The sequence below is a fragment of the Malaya genurostris genome, chromosome 2, assembly GCF_030247185.1.
Source record: "Malaya genurostris strain Urasoe2022 chromosome 2, Malgen_1.1, whole genome shotgun sequence".
Lineage (NCBI taxonomy): Eukaryota > Metazoa > Arthropoda > Insecta > Diptera > Culicidae > Malaya > Malaya genurostris.
The window spans coordinates 204,528,381-204,546,346 of NC_080571.1; the positions used below are offsets into that span (position 1 = coordinate 204,528,381).

Genomic DNA, 17,966 nt, shown 5'->3' on the forward strand with positions numbered 1-17,966 from the left:
AAATGCGTTTTATCGGTTACATTTCTTATTCCTTGTATCTCCGGAAACGAAAGTGACAGTCTCCTGATCTTTGAACTTGATTCATAGCTTAAAAGTAACTTTCAAAAGAGCCTAAGATTGTTAAAATTGGTTTAGCCACCTACGAGAAAATTGTGCGAGGAGAAATTTATACATATACATATACACACATTTTTCGATTTCGTCGATGGATCAGGGTCACTTCGCCGAAAGCCGTTTCGCCGAAAGAGTCATTTCGTCGAATCCTGAAATCGTCTTAAAATCGTAATTGGAATTGATTTAAAATAAAGTTAAATGAAAGATGATAGCGTTAACGTCCGTTTTGTTGACCTACAATTGTACTTCTTGAATGCAAATTTATTGTTGTACTTTTGAATAAAGATTGAATCATGAACCTCAGAACGGTCCAAATAAAACTTTTCACTTTTAGCTACTAAGCATCAAAGCAATTGCGTAGGTGTATCTACCAGGCAAATGTATGTGGTATTTTCCGTTTATTAAGTGAAAATGAAAAAAATATCTAATGCGGCTACGCTACATCGTTTTGTTTCATGTGCTGTCCGACGAGCACTAGCGTTCGGACCTAACTTAAGCAAAGAACTGCCGAGTTTAGCACTAAGCAGTTCAATTTGAACTGCTCTGCACTGATGAGTCAAAGACGAAACGTAAAAATAATAATTAAGCAAAGAAACCTAGCTTTGAGTAGACCGGGCAAACGATGCGGTTACAGGTTTGCATGCAAGAGGCCGCCGCTCCCAACGGCGGGTCGAAACGACTTTCCGCGAAATGGCTTTCGGCGAAATGATCCGCTCCCGTCGTTGATCTGTGTCGAATGGAATATAAAACTAGGGGTCTCCGGAGCTTCTATCAAAGTCAAGGTTGCCAAGGTTACCTTTCTATGGAGAAAGGCAAAGCAGTGACTTCATCAATTTATTATGGTATTTTGTGGTTTAATTTGCTTTATTTGTATTCAATCAGAATCTTTGATATTTAGATTTTTGGTAAAGAACTGTCAAATGGAACTTTAAAACATTAAAAACGTCATTATACATATTATAACAATATATGTGACAATGGATGAAACATGAATTCATCACTTCACTCCGGAATCAAAACGATCATCATCTGGTGAACCTCGTTATAGTTTCGATATTTAGGGATGTGAGTGGTGTAGTATTTATCGACTATCTTGAAAAAGGAAATACTTTTAACAGTGAATATTAAATAGAGTAATTGGAGCGTTTGAAGGCTGAAATTGCAAAGGAACGGCCGCATATGACAAAGAAAAAAATTTGTTTCATCAAGGCAACGTACAGTGTCACAAGTCAATCAAAACAATGACAAAACTACATAAATCGAGCTTCCAATTGCTCCCACATCCACCGTATTTGCCAGATTTGGCTCCCAGCGATTACTGGCTGTTCGCAGATCTGAAAAAAATGCTCGCCGGTAAGAAATTTCGCACGAATCGCTGAAACTAAGGCCTATTTTGAGGCAAATGATGAATCGTTCTTCAAAAATGGTATTGAAATGTTAGAGCGGCGCTGGATGATTGCATTGCTCTTGATGGAGAATAAAGTTAACTTTGAACAAAAAAAAAAACGTGTTCTCTTTGTTAGTCCGGGACTTTTCAGCCCGTGTGCTATGTCATAATATTACTGTTAACATAGGAAACGTGTCGCTTGTTTGCTCTAATAGTTTTCAATCTTATTGAACGGTACATTTTGGAATATAGTGCTTTGGATTAATTAGCCTCATTTCAATTTATCTTCTTGTGAATATGACATGAAGCGTGAAGTTTAACACTCAAGTCGCTATGCGTAAGAATGTTCTTTGTAAATGACATTCCGTCCGATTTCCGATTCTGGTGAAAATAATGGGCTCGGAGGCTGACATTAAAAACGAGCCTGCCATAGTAATTGGAAGTGATTCGGAACTAGAAACGTTGCGTTTGTCATTTTTCGGTGATCTTTTTCTTTTATAATTTTACGAATCGAAGCGCAGAATGAAGCTTCGGCTATATGATTGCATTTTATCATCAGATTGGATCACTCATCGAACAAACGTCCAATGTTATATACTAATAATCTTGACTTTTGACAGCATGTGAAAACAACAGATTTTCAACTTTCCGATAGTGTAGAAATCAACATGAATGTTGATTTTTGAAACAATAACTGTTTACGTGAAACATCCAAGGCTAATGGGTTCTCCGTGCAGGGTTCCAGACTTCGAGCCTCGAGTAAAATCAAATATATTTGCATTTGGTTGCGGAATGCAGATGCAACAAACAATAATCAGCTTTTCCCAGGGGAAGGATGTCTCTCGGTTCACTAGCAGCTATTAAAATGTCGAAGTAAGATTCTGTTGCATGGTCTTGAATGAAATATATAGTTGATCCTCTTGTTCTAACAGATCGGTGGACTGACGAAAGCCAAGATATCGACTAGACACTAGCAAATAACCGCAGGGGATTATTAATTAATTATGCCAACATTGGTTGCAGCAAGAGGGAATCAAATGATGACGTTGATGTTCATCTTCTCGTATTAGCCGGACACACCATTGATTCCAACTTAGCATTCACTCTGACAGCATTGTCTGTTGCCTACCCATCACCGGTGGTTCAGTTGAGTATGTTGAAAATTGCTCAATGAGATTTAATTTCAAGGATATATCGACGTACAGTTTGATGCTGTGTGGGAATTGAATTGAATTGATTATAGCAATCAGTTTATCTGTTGGCAATAGCAGGAAAGCATTGAAAATAATTTCCAATTTTTGCTTTCATAAATGATTGATGGCAATAAAATATTGAAATTTGTATTCTCTGTGCATAAGCGGGAAGCATACTGAACTCTATCCTTGCTAGATCGACCAACGAGGAAAAACAACCCCTCACGGAATGATCATAAACGTGCAGATGGTATTCAGACTCATGAGAAAAGCGGAACCATCTGGTGGGGAATTTCCAATGGAAAGGATAACACGCGGACGTTCTTTCTACGGTAATGCCGTAACATCGATTTCCGTTCGCCCCATTACGACCATTGTCCAGTGGGCAGTAAATTCGCCATTCTTCAGCTTTATTCGAGCTTAAAATCGCAATTTCCTTGAGCAAACTCTTCTCGCAGCTTTGCCGGGAAACCTGGTTGCCACCGGAAGGTTGGATACCAAACCGCAACCGTTCGGACCGACAGTGGCATTAAAACTCCATCCAAGTCCGAGCGAAATAACTCGATTGCATTGTACTTCCAATTGGGAACAGTGTTTTCTTTTGCAGTGCGGTTTGTTTTCTTTGCCGGATCATCTGTGGGAAAAGTGGGAGTTCGGTTCCTTATACTTACTGTTTCCTGCATTGTTTTCTGAACCAGTTTGAATTTTGGCAAGGAGTGAAGAAAATCATTCAACACACGCAAACTCAGTGATCAACAAATGACCTGGTGGGTTTGGTTGTGTTGTTTTCCCCCGATGCCGGTGTTGGTTGTGTTGCGGATGCCACCGCGTTTGAGGACATCCGTAACGTATATTCCGGTGAACATTTTACGAGTAAGATTAGTATGTTACCGGGTTTTTCCTCGGCCTTATAGTTAATGAAACATGTGGAGATAAGGTTTGTGTTACGTGACCACAATGTGTTCTGATATTAGAACTATTATACGGCGTGTGCAAAAAAACAGCTGCGGAAGATGCGTCATAGAACCTAAATTAATTTGGAATTAGGTCACTCAGGCGGATTTAATGCAGTGTTAAGGTTCAGCGAGCCACATCCACCACAGAACAAAACTGTATCGATAAAATATTCATGCTAAAAGACTAATCCCAAATAAATGAACGTTTAATTAGTTTAACGTGTTCATTTCTAATGGCGCCATTGGCGATACTATTCTATTTTTTTTCGCACTCATTCGAAACATCATGTTCCCCAAATCGGTCAAACGCAGTCGACCAGGATAAAAATTGAATTTTGCTCGTCCAACGAAACCACCGGTATTCGTTCGGAGAATGTCAGGGCCGTGACAAACGAGATTCTTCGATGACAAGTGATCAGCGGACGCTGGAACAATCCTATTTTGCAGAACATGGGATTGCAATTTCGCACCGACTCTTCTTTATCGCCGTTGCTGATTGTACCTGGACGAGTGGAAAACAGAAAATGCCAGTAACGTGCTGACGGTGTTTAAGTGAGAAATTGACATTAAATGAAAATGTATTATATGTCACCGTGATTGACAGTACGTATTTTTCCGATAACTTTGAGGTCTTATCGAACTGTTCAAATTCAGTTTTAGTGAAATTGTAATGTTCTGGTGAGAAAAAAATGGAATGGAAGGAATTCATTAAATTTCGATAGTTTTATTTGAACCTTTTTGATCGATTTCATTTCTTTACAAAGAATATTTCGAGAGAAAATGGCTTGCATCTTCCGTCAGCATGTCAACGAGAATATGGGAATTGAAGCCGCCACCAACTTTTTTGTTGTGGGCGGACTCTGATCTGTTTCGACCAGTCACCTTTTTCATACAGTTTTTTTATTATTGGTTATGTCAGTAACGTGGCAGACTAAGGCAAGTGATGGCCCATCTCGCTCCCATACAGTTTTTACTCAACAGAAAGAGAAAATGTGTTTGGGCGGACCTTTAAGTAGTGATACTTACACGCACCCCATGGACAAAAAGATTCTCTTTCACACGCAAAAGCCAGCGATTGCAAAACAACTAAAATATTAGTAACTTAATATGCTGAATTTGTTTGGTTAAAATTTGGTACAACTAATCGATTGTTGTTTGAAACAAACTATCATTTTTTATTTATCATGCTGGCAGTTTAGCATTGACACTCAGCAAAGACACGCACCACACACGAATGATGAAACGTTTCAATGAGGTGTCACTTGTGGAATTGAGCAATGACACAATCCCAGCAAAGTAACTTGTATGCATGAAAGCTAAAAATGTTTCAGTTGTTTTAACTAATTAGTCAGTTATTTGAACGATTGCAATAAATATATTTTTACTGTTAGTCCACCGCCCACCGAAGAAGCAGTTAATCGTTCACCATTTGAACAACGAAATTGTTCCCAAGTAACTAATTATAGCTTCATAACTAAACTCACAGATGATATAGAAATGCAACAATAGATTATAATTCCCAAGAGGGAATTCACCAACAAAATGTTCACAGGGCATTCAGAAATTTTTCTTCCACTTGCAGAATGGCTCCGTTTTCAAGAATGGTGCTGACAAAATGAACAGATATGTTAGTTAAATCAACATTTTAATTTAAACAACCAAGGCGTGAAGCTTCAATTGCAATATTGTAATTTTGTGATCTGCGGGTTTTCCGTGCAATCATAATATTTTTTGTTCGTTCCGGGATGGCAGTTCATTGCGTTGGCCTGTCAGTTTTGTTATGTACAAATCCCGATCTGGAAGGATTTTTTAGTAGCAGAAGGATCGTAACACTAGCCGTGGAAATGGTTCCTTATGTCGAGAATCAGCTGTAAAGTCAGCTGAAACAGATGGTCAAATTTCATTAAACAATTTTAATATCAAGACTTTGTTTTTTTTTTGTTGGATTCTGCTCTCAACGCTTGCATGATGCGGTGTTTAAGATATGCTTATAGATTGATATAGTGATTTCATGCGACAGCACCAACATATGCAAACATGTCATACTGTGTGTTTTCTTACTTTTCAATTTTTCGAGTAAGTTTTCATGTGCGAGATTAAACGTTCTCGTCAAGAAAACACCAAGATGCTCGTCGATCACAAATTCATCAATATAGTATTCGAAATAATATTATATATTAATTGTCTCTCAAGGAACGGTGCATCCTTTAAGCTCCTTCGAATAACATGGTAGACTTTGAGGTTATCTGAGAATGATATCCGGGCTCCTTTCACAGAAAAATTCATATCGTTTAAATACAGCAAAAAAATCAAAGGGCCGAGATGGCTTCCCTGCGGGATTCCAGATGATACAAAAAATTCTTCCGAAACATAATCGTGAATTTTAACCATAAGATGACGATGATTATTGTTAGAGAGATGATTGGTTCGCTCTGTTGGAGCAGCTCGTAACATCTTATTATAAGTGGCTTAAATTTGAGATCTACAGTGGTAGAAATGATGATAGGTGTAAGCATTTCTCAGGAATGAACTTTACCCTATGAAAGCATGGTGAAATTCAATAGCAACCTATGAGACTATGAGATTTTTTATTTTATAAGCGACATTATTTGACACATACTCACGCACAGACATTGTTCAGTTCGATGAACTATGTCGAATGATATAGAACAATTAGCAATCCGGGCCAATTTTCCCTAGTCAATTTTTCAAGTGATTGTATAAACTTTCTATATGAGAAATGCAATAAATTACTTTTATAGAAAAGCATCGTTATCATGATTTTGTGATAATACTAACAAGTATGTACAAATTGAATAAAAGATATACAAATTTACATAATTTTCACCTGAACAATATAGATTAAAATCTGGCAACCCTGCACGCTATACGAAACTGAACAAAGCACGCTGCGAACGGAGCTAAGCCGCACGTACCGACGCGTACCAGTTTTGCATCATCATTTTGAATGACGATTTGAATGTTTTGACATTCATCGCCTCATAATTTCGGAACCGGAAGTCGGATCTGGATGAAATAGCACAGCATATTTGAAGATAATGAGAGCTTTAATTGTAATCATGATTCGTGGAAATCTGTTTATCCATTGTTGAGAAATCGAAGTGAGTTCCGTTTTTGGAGTTTTTCTTTACTATTAACGGTGCGTTCGGAAGCGAAAACCGAGGACTAGTAGTCCCAAAGTAGATTTATATATTAACGAGTCGTGGCTCGTGGGTTTCAAAAAAAAAAAAATATTTTTATTCACATTAACTCTTAACTAATTACAAACGTCTTACTTCTACCCGTACACGAACTGTACTCCTCAGCTGAAATCAATTAACTGACTCTCCTAAGCCCGATCATGGCTTTACCTGCGCTAACCTATTCTGCTGATGCACGCGTCTCATCGATATCCTGCTGATGTGGCGGTGGACTTCCGTTCTTCTTCCAGGGATCGTCGCTCGTCGTTGCTATGGTCGATCTGTCTAGTCAGCGTTTCTTGCTGTAGGCACCCGTGTGTTTCTGGTGTTGTTACTAAAGAAGTTCTGTTGGGTCAGCAGTTATTATGGGCGGGATCATTGTAACTATATATCCACTAACTAACAAGGTCTGCCCACTAGATGAATTTGCCAGTAAGTTTTGTAAACAAGTGTATAGACTGCCCCAGAAAGTATGGACGCAACCAAACCCCGCTTCCATTTCGCAATGGTTCAGAATCTGTCAATTTTTATGGCTGCGTCATGTTGTTTACACTCTTCTCTAACCACTTGTGCAGATGTTTATTCGTTTTCATTAGTTTGTTTCGAAATGCGTGGACTTTCAGCAGAACAACGTCGAAAAATTGTGTACAAATGGTGCACAGAACGCGGACTGTCACTGAGAAAGATAGCAAAAATGGAAGGAGTATGTGAAAAAGCCGTGCGAAATGCAATCAGAAAGTTCGGTGAGGATAACATCTTTGAGGATAAACCGAAAACGGGTCGAAAAAAAGGTCCTGCTAACCCTCAGTTGGATAAACGTATACTGAAGGCGTTCGAGCAAAAGAAGGAGGTTTCAGTTCGGGATATGGCCAAAAAAGTGGGCAGTTCGAAGTCGAATGTTCTTCGTGCTAAAGAACGTTTGAATCTTCGAACCTATAAGAAGCAGAAACAACCAAAACGTAGTCCAAAACAAGAAGCATCGATCAGGCCGAGGGATTGAAAGCTGTACAATACGATTCTTGAGGGAAATTTGAACTGCATAATCATGGACGACGAAACCTACGTGGAACTCGATTACAAATCCTTGCCGGGACCACAATATTATACGGTGCGAGAAGGGCAAGTGTTAAACCAGTCCGAAAATCGACATCGATTGAAGTCGAAAAATTTAGTAAGAAAGATATGGTCTGGCAAGCAATTTGTAGCTGCGGTAAGATTTCGAAACCCTTCATCACCACTGCTTCAATGAACAGCGAAATATACATCAAGGAATGTTTACAAAAACGACTTCTACCCACGATTCGAAGCCACAAGGATCCTGTTGTCTTCTGGCAACAGGAGATCTTGCTTCTTGCCACTACTCGAAATCAACGGTAGAATGGTATACTACTAAAAATGTCACTTTCGTCCCAAAAGACATGAATCCACCAAATTGCCCACAACTTCGACCAATTGAGGAATTTTGGGCATTAACGAAGGCACATCTTGGGAAACATGTCTCGCCCGCCGGAACCATTCAACAGTTTGAAAATGATTGGAAAAAAATGTCAAAACTTGTCGCCAAGAAGTCTGTACGGAATTTAATAAGAAACGTTCGCAAGAAGGTGCGCCAGCAAGTCCACAACGGCTAAGTAGCAAATGTTGAGAGTAATGTTCTGTTGTTGTAGTCTAATATTATCAGTATATCGAATAAAATTTGAATATCTAACACTTGTGAATTATTTACCGCGAAATCAAAGTGCGTCCATACTTTCTGGGACAGTCTTTACCTCGTTTCGCCATCACTTTCGAAAAAATACTCAAATGGGAAATTTTTCACTTATCGCACTTTAATTCCGGAACCGACAGTCGGATCTGGATCATCTTTCCGGGGACTTTTTGTAGCATTTTATGACCATTTATTTGCATCTTGGTATGTAAAAATCCGTTAATGAATTTCCGAGAATAATGAGTGCACGTTTTCTCCTAGATTTGCACATATTGTTTTGTAATTCCGGAACCGAAAGTCGGATCGGGATAAAATTCAATGGCGATCTATGGGACTATACGATTGAGTTTGTGAAAATCGGTTTAGCCTTCGGACCTCCGTTCAAAAATCGTTCTTCACAGTGATTGCATAGCCTTTCTTTATGAGAAAGGCAAAACACCATCGCCTTGTGATTTCGCTGAATGAAATTCAAGATTTACGCATGGACTTCTCATTTGAATTTAACTCTTCTTATCAATTCTCTTTATACCTTAGCAGTTCAACGAGCAAATGCGTGAGAAGATTTTTGCATATGAATTTATAATGACTTCACTAAGAGCTTCACTTCTCCTAAAAAAGCATGAAAAAAACTTTTAACACTATTGGTTGCCAAGGTCAAGGGATCACTACTAAACATCTTTGACCCAATAAAGCATGTGGATTCATGGTTAATTAATAATCATCATTCTACCTTGGACCATCCAAACATTAAAAACAGCGCTAAAAGATTTATGAGGAAAGTTTAATTAAAATTTGGAAGCTACCTTGAGATTTATTACGTATATTGTCAACGACGAAAGTTACAATTTTATATAAATGAAACTTAAATAAAAGTCCAGTATTTAATTTTTCCTAAAGCATATGTTTAAACATTTGAAAATCGACGACTTCAATGTTTTCTCCTTAGAACACAAAAAGTTGTGCACTAGCGTGCCCCTTAAAAGAGAGTGACAGAAAAAAAAACACTTTTAAACTATGATTTTTTCTGTGTATTGCCGATTTTTTCATGAATACGTTTATTTCATAAGGCATAAGTTACATAAGTTTTTCTTCGCCGTATCATCCACAATGGATAGTACTTTACAGCTAATACATTTCGAATATCATATTAGTATGTCGGAATTCATTAGTTAACCTAAACATTGTTTTTATCAAAAAAAAAAGAAACATTTATTTTGTACATGATTTAGTATTTCAGACATGTACATGTACTTTTTGAGGCTTTATCACTTTTATCACTTTTATTCAATATAAGATAGCTGGCTATTGGATGAACTCATGGAAGAGAAAAGAGTCTAACATAAAATTTTACATCTGAATTTGTGCCCCACGAAAATTAATTTTAAGTAGAATTTACATATAGTTTTATGTATCTTTATCTGTGTTTTAAGTGTCCTTTGTGGTCCATTCTAAAATATAATATATGGAGGTACTTGGAACTATCATTTTAATCTTGAATCTTATGGGGCAGAATTTATTGGTAAATCGACAAGTCGTGTTGAATAAAACAATGAAAACGAAACCTTTAGGATGGTGAAAACTCATCATCCCACAAAATAACCCGAATATAGAATGTTTACTAATTGTGTTTTCCTTGGGCTGCGTTCAGAAAGAAAATTACAATAATCTCGCATTTGAAGTAGAAAGATAGGTGCTGTGAATCACAGTGCGATGTTTACATTACACAATCACACTTTGCATCATAAGTAGACTTGTTAGAAAACATACTCCCAAGCGTATCATTTGCATTCTGTTTTTTTTTTTTCGAAATTACTCGATTGCGCACTTCTCGTCAATGTGGAATAGACCAACGCATACTGTTTTCGGTCACGTTATAAATGATTCCCACGGATGCATGGTTGGCTAAGGAAAAAGTTTTCAATTTAATAACAGGGAAATCGGGCCGGCGTCGTCAGGCCACCGAAGTGTGAGTGCTGATTCTTTGCTGCGTCGCTTGAAGTTGACAGGAAGCCGAACCGGAAGTGAGCAGTGACGGCCGTAGTGTTTCCAACCGCTACAGGTGAATTTCCCTCGAGAGCTGTTTGGCTGGTGTTTGCATCAAGTGGCAGGAGACCGCATCTGCCAAGCTTCGTTTTTTCCGAGTCCCTTTCACTGTCTATACCTGAAAGTCGTGACGCTACACAGGTATCCTGTCTAGATTGAACTTGTTGGAAAACTATGTGAAGCTGTATTCCATTGAGATGTTTTGCATTTTCAACTTCTACAATTTGCCGCTATTACAAGGAACACGCCGACGTCGTGCCCTCAATTGAAACCGTCGCTGTAAACAGAAAGTACACATTCTCGTCATGTTGTATTGTAACAACCTTCAATTAGCGCTTCGGGTAACCGACCGATTTGGAAGTCATTCGGTTATTAACGTGTTCGATCGTAATCGATTCATCGAAGAGCAAATAAACAATTAACAATCAGTGTAAGTGCTTTTCCAACAGCTGTTGTCGTCTGCTCTGCCTGCAACAGCAGTAACAGCAGCAGCAGCAGTTAGCAGCCATTAGTACCAAGTCTTTCGTCCCATCGACTGTCCACAGGATTCGTGCAAATCTTTTGAGTTGACCGACAAACAATTACAATTATGTTCCCTTTGCTGATATGAATGAACAGCCTCAGCTAATGGCCAATCGACTCTTCTGGTGCAGTCTTCCACTGCTCGCTCAATCGCCGAGCTGCGAAAGGGAATGGACTTTTTTCAGACTAAAGACCGTTCGCGATTTGAACTCGGCAAGACAAAGCAATCGACGCTTCGGCTCTTGTTGGAGAGAAAACGAGAGAATAATGCCAACAAATGGAATGATGATTGCCGATAATGGAAACGTGTGCACTGAAACGATCGGCACTTCTGGGGTTGTTGCGATTTTCTCGTTTATGGTCTTGATTAGAAGTATGCAGGGATTGGTTCGACATTCTTCGATTAGCTTTGTTGCTGTCGTTTAAAAGTTGTACTGATCGATAGTAAGTAGTGAGACTGAATGAATAAAGAATATTGGTAAGACTTTTGCTGAGGTTATCTGGGTCGCTTAAGAAATCACACGATATTTTAGTTGAGTGCTGATATTAATTCGTTGTAGATTAATTATATATTTCTATCTAAATTCCACATACGAGTACATTTTACAATCGCCATACTAAAATTTGTATCATAATTTGATCAATATAATGCCAACCTTAGAACCCATCCACTTAGAGAAAAGGCAGTGAACTAAATTAGTTCACATAATCACTGATGAAATGTAAGAGCAAAATAGTTAACAATTTCGATGTAGCTTCGCGTAGAGCTGAGTGCAGAGAACTAATTGTATTTTATATGTTTCGTCTAAAACTCATCAGTGCATAGCAGTTTTTAACGTTAGAAGAAGCCTCTTAAAAAAAATGGCACAGTTTGGATTCTATCGCCACTGCGAGCAGATGTATCGTGTGTCGTTTGCAAAGCTAGTTTCGCTTCCGACAAGAGCGATTACGTCACAGCTGCTAGTCGTTTGCATTGGTGAAAAAACAACGAAAAGGGGACAACGGTTGAGAGCATCACACAAAATCAGCCGTTCTAATGGCTCTGAAAGTTTTCTAAAGAACTATTAGGATTTCTTCTTCGCAAATCAAAGGTAAAAATCCTCAGTTTAGTATTAATCTAGAACAGTTTGATTAGATTTGTGCACTTTTCGCTGTGTGAAATTCACAGTAATCGAGATCAAGTGAAGCCTTCTTTGTTTTTGCGAAAATGTGAAAAAGAGGAATGCTTGCATAATTCATACAATTGATCAACTAAATGATATTCGGAAGTGTTAAGGAACATGTCAGTTTTCGTATTCATGACATCCAGTTATATTTCTGACATTACCCACCCGCCTTTTTTTTTAACTCGTTTTTACTGTGTTTTTTTTTAATAAATATTTATTAAAAAAAAAAAAAGGAGAAATTTATTGCAATATGAGTTACAGTCTGTTACATCAGAGCGTGGTCACTGTTGTGAGAAAATGAAACAACTCAACATGAAAATACTTTTGAATATTGTTTTATTAGATCCAAAATTTGCATGTAAATACGTTAATAGCCAGTCCAATTCCCTTCAGCGTTAATAATGGCTTGACACCTTCGAGGCATACTTTGAGCGAAATTTTGCGCATATTCTTCTAAAAACGACCTCAATTTGTGTATTCGGCGAACAAGCTGTTTCAAATTCAAAAGTTGTGTGGTCGATTTTTCCCAAGCTTCGTCTTCATTTTAGCCCAATCGTTCTCAGTTGGAATGGCATCGGGCGACTGAGAGGGCCAATCCAAGATCACGACACCATTTTGCTCCTTTGCCCATTCAAGACGTTTTTGCACATGTTTTTCACTCAACATCGGTTATTGCAAAGTACTTCGAAATTTCAAATTATTTGCGATGAAATGTCTGTGAACAGTTCCGTACGATATATTTAAACTTTTTTTGGTCAACTTTGAAGCACCTTCGTGTAAAATTAATGTCGGATTCTTCAAAAACAAGTCACAAATCACTTTTTCGTCTTTTTCCGACTGTTTCGACTTTTTCATGTATTTCGCCGCGGCAGCTTGGCTCATGCGATCATTTGCTTCCGCAATTCTGTGATACTCATGCTAACTAATACAGAGAGCGAATCGATTCAATTGGAGATTGCATCTATTTCTGTCGGAAGTTGCTTATAATATTATGTGACATTACTTCTAATGGTTCTATATTTGTGAGTCTGTGTAACTCATTTGTACTAAACCAGATAGGACGCTTCAAAATCATTTCCAGAATTTTATTCTGAATCCTTTGAAGCGTTTTCTTCCTGGTGGAACAACAACTTGACCAAATTGGTACTGCATAAAGCATGGCTGGTCTGAAAATTTGTTTATAAATTATCAATTTGTTTTTTAGACAGAGCTTAGAATTTCTGTTTATAAGAGGATATAAACATTTAATATATTTATTGCACTTTCCCTGGATGCCTTCAATGTGATCCTTGAAAGTGAGTTTTTTGTCATACGTTAAATCTGTCCCGGGTTGTCGGTTCAATGCATAGGGCGCTGGTCTTACAAATCAGTTGTCGTGTGTTCGAGCCCCGACCTGAAAGGATTCGTCGTGTCAGTAGAATCGTTGCACTAGCCATGCACTGGTTCTGTACACTCTGAATTGGCTGCGAAGTCTGTTGAAACAGAAGGTCAAATTCCACTACAGGAATGTAATACCAAGGCTTTGCTAAATCTAAGTATTTTGCTTGATCTGATCATGTCAAATCCAAGCCATTTAAGTTGATAATGTGATTATTGTTTGGGTTAAGAAAAGAAGCTCTTGGCTTATGAAGAAAAATAATTAATTGCGATTTTGCTGCATTTGGTGCAATTTTTCACTTTGACAGATAATCATTTAAGCTTCTTTGTAGTCGATTGCAGATCACTCTTAAATTTCTACCAGTGGCTAACAGACTTGTGTCGTCACAGAATAGCGACTTCTGACAACCAACGGGAAGATTTGGAAGATCAGATGTGAAAATATTACACAAGATTGGAGCTACGCTCACTGTGTTAATTATGAGCAATTTTGTGTTAACTAAGCAGCGTCTGCTGGAAATTTTAGTTTTCTGTTTAAATGGAAAGAACAGAGCAGTTGAAGCGTATCGAAAGCTTGTGGGTGTTTAGGGTAATAATGCTCCAATAATGGCTTGCGATTTTTCACTTGCGAGCACCTGATTCAAAGGCAACTACGAAAGGGTTCTGGGGATGAAATATATATACTCTATGATAACCCCAAGAAGAAAAAATACTAGGCTATGCCCGATCAATTGTTAATCATAAAGTTATTCTCTTTGCATGACTTCTTCCGGATGCAGCACAATCTGGCAGGTCATCGGTTTACTTCTTTCGTAGAAATCGATAATTGGCTTCAAACTTGGATCACCTCAAAAGACGGGACATTTGCTCGAGATGGAATTCGGAAATTGCAAAATAAGTGGGGAAAAGTAGTAACCAGCGATGGGCGATACTTTGATAAATCTTTAAATTCATTTTATTTTGAAATTAATGAATTTTTGACTCAATACAGGAGACCGAAATATTAGGGGGAGCTTATAAGCTAGGTAAATTCACAGAGAAAAAGAGTTTTGAAAGTCTATAAGAAAGTTTGTTTGTTTTGTCCGAATTTCACGAAGTCTTATTTGAGGCATATTTGAAACATAAGGTCCGTTTTCTCATAAAAAAATATAATCATACAAACTAGAGTTCATAAGCGTACCTAGCTTTCTGCAAATCTATATCACTTTATCACACAGTCATAGTTGGCTTCCAATCATATTTCGTATCGTTGCACTAGTTCTCAAATGCGTTCTTAATTTTGAGAGAAACAAGTAGTAACTGGGTACTAGATCGGGACTGTTCTGAGGGTGGTAAAATGTTCTCAACAAAAATCTTTTAATTCGCCTATTTCCCTCAGTCATATGCTAGGCATAACTCTCTTAATCAGTTAAAGTTTCTTTTTCCGACTAAAATCTTTTTACAGCGCGAATTTATCAGCTGGCGGAAATCATTCACTGTAAGTACGGACATTGTTTTTTTTACTGGACGCACAGACAGGAAAATGACTGCTGAATTGAAACAACTCCTGAAATAGCTAGATCGGTAGTGCAGGTCGTCGATATAGACAAGTTTATACGTGTTACAAATTGTTGATTTCAAAATATAACGATTTCAGCTTCTAGAATTTGCCGCGTTTTCAATTATTTTAAAATAAAATGTTTAACTCCGAATACTCATCTATCATTTTGTTTGTCATGAAGAAAAGTACTGACCAATAACTTAGTTTAGATTGAGGAGCTGTTTGAAGTTTTTCACAATGAATACAATGAAAATGCTCGAAATTTAGTAACGAACACTTATGAAACTTGCGACAAGAAGTTTGAGCCTGATTTGTTATTGGGTTATTTTAGCAAGGCTCCTTTTTTGTAGAACACACTGTACATACTTTGAAAAGGGCATTGAACATCGAACAGAACGCTGTTCATGTGAACTGCGCACCCTAATAATTTTCCATCTTGTTCAAACTAATAAATCTAAATTGACTTTTAATGAAAAAGAAACAAGAATATGTGGAACTGCTGTGCAGTTGAGCTTCCCTGACAGTGTGGATAATCTTGAATGGAATACCCTAAAAACAATTAGTTTGGATTGTAATTATTTGGGTATTGTAAATCTACTGGCAAAAATGACAAGGAGATTTTATGCCTGTCGGTGAACAGTATTAGGAAATCTCAGCATCAATAGACTTTTAGTTGCCCCTAATTATAAAATAACCTTATCAATAGCGTCTACTAATCATGCCTCATAGACCATCAATTATAATTTGTTTCGAATGTTGTATTTTCAGATAGCACCTTGAAAACGATCTTTCATACATTAAAATAAGATTCATTTTCACTTTTTCAGACGTCCGGTAACAAAATTCGGATATTATTGTGACCAGTGTAAGTCTACTTATTAGAAAAAAAAAGATCTTATAAGTAGATTGCAATTCCAATAGTCTATAAAGGTACACAGCACAGATTCGACGGTAAGCTGCATCATAACAGCAGCCGTGTAATCCTTATCGGCTCAACAGTTCACCATAAGCGCTCTCTTTTAGCAGACGTGACAAGCTGACAGACTGGCGGCAAGGATCGAGAGTCACTGTCTGCCTCCGAACTGCATCGGTTAGTGGCTTTGCGAAACAACCACGTTCCAACGAGTAACCATTTTTTTGTTACCTTGTACCTAATTGCACCACCTACACCATCACTAGCTTGACCGGGAGCATCCATTAGCCGCACCAAAGCCGGACAGCATTGTAGTTGCACGCGAAAATTTATACGCTGTTAAAAGGTTTTTCTTCCCACTCAGTCCCTTTTCTCGTTTGTCATTATTGTCGGGAAAATTAAGTGTGAAGAAAAATAAGCAGAAAGTGATGAAATCTCTGTCAGCCCTTTGTTTGCTGGTAAGTGTAGATAAGTACGGAAACATCGTAGGTTGTGCAACAGGTTTTTGAGTTTGATCCATGTTTTTTTTTAACCCGAACTTTCAATTTTGATGGACAGCCGTTGAAGCACTTCGGTTTTTAAATGCTAAAAAATGTATGACGAGTTGAAAATGCGAAAAAAATTTATTGAAAAGTGATGCATTTGTCTAAGATTTTCTCATCTTCAATGAAGCAGTTAAATTTGAAGAATAGTTTACATCAGGTAAAAATTCATGAATTTTACTAGTGATGGAGTTTTACATAAGACGCAATTCATGCAAATGAAATTCTTCAAGCCGCAATAAGGAGGCAGATAAGTAGGCCGAATTTCGTTGGAGCTGATAAACCATTTTTCCTAATTGCAGTGAGGCTAGAGTGAAATAATGGTATCTTCGCTTATTTGTAGACGAATTTACCTAATGTAGATATAAATCAGCTGTGTTTTATGGTTGCTTTTTTTATTTGACTTGCAGTAAAAGACGATTGACAAAGTATTCAATAGATACTTTTACGTTTCAATAGACAGTAATATTTACTGTCTTCGCTGCAATTCTCAGAATTTAAATTTATGTTGTGCTACCATCCTCTTTAAACTTGGGAGCAGTTCATAAATTTTCGTTCCATTTCTACGCCAGTGCTTCGACGCCGGAGCATTCCTTTGTATGAAATCACAATACCGCCTGTCCATCCCAACTCGAAGGGAAACTGGAACGAAAGATCAACAAACGGATTCAGTTTCGGATAATCAATCTTCATTGGGTACTGTTACTTTTTTCGCTTTCCCCCCACATTGTCATAACAATGTATCATTTCGACGCTGACCCCGACTCTCTTGCTCTGTCCCACTGGATCCAACCGACCGTAGGCCCGCCACACATCGTCTAATGGATCAACCCGGGAGCGACACGGAACCTACCCGAGCAGCGTGGCCAGGTCGCAGCAGAAGCATGTGTCTTATATTTAGCTCATCTCTTGTTTCTTGCTAATCGATTTGTAATAATATTTTTATATTTTCGACAACTGACTCGCCCACTCGCCGTTTTTTTTCTTTCTTTCTTGTTGTTGCTGACGGCGAAGAAAAGAAAGGCAGGCAACAACGGAAAGACCAAACTTGCACACTCACAGTCATTGTAGATAAAAAAATGCTTGTTGACTTTGCCAGCGGAGCTGAGTTCAGACTTCAGCGTGACGGTAATTTGATAAATTGTTTTGATACATTTTCCGAGCTCGACGAAACCTAATAATGATCAGGGATGAAACTAGGCTGCAACAAGCGTACTTGAAAATACTGGCAAGAGCTAATTAATGCCTTGAATACACTGGACGAATTGTAATTAATTAGATTAATCCCCCTGGCTACAGTTTCCT

General features: G+C 38.0%; 1 protein-coding gene across 2 annotated transcripts in view; it reads right to left on the reverse strand.

Moving 5' to 3' along the window:
• LOC131427193 (hemicentin-2-like) overlaps positions 1 to 17,966 on the reverse strand; it is a 927,120-nt gene that overhangs the window by 83,162 nt on the left and 825,992 nt on the right. The window lies entirely within an intron of this gene.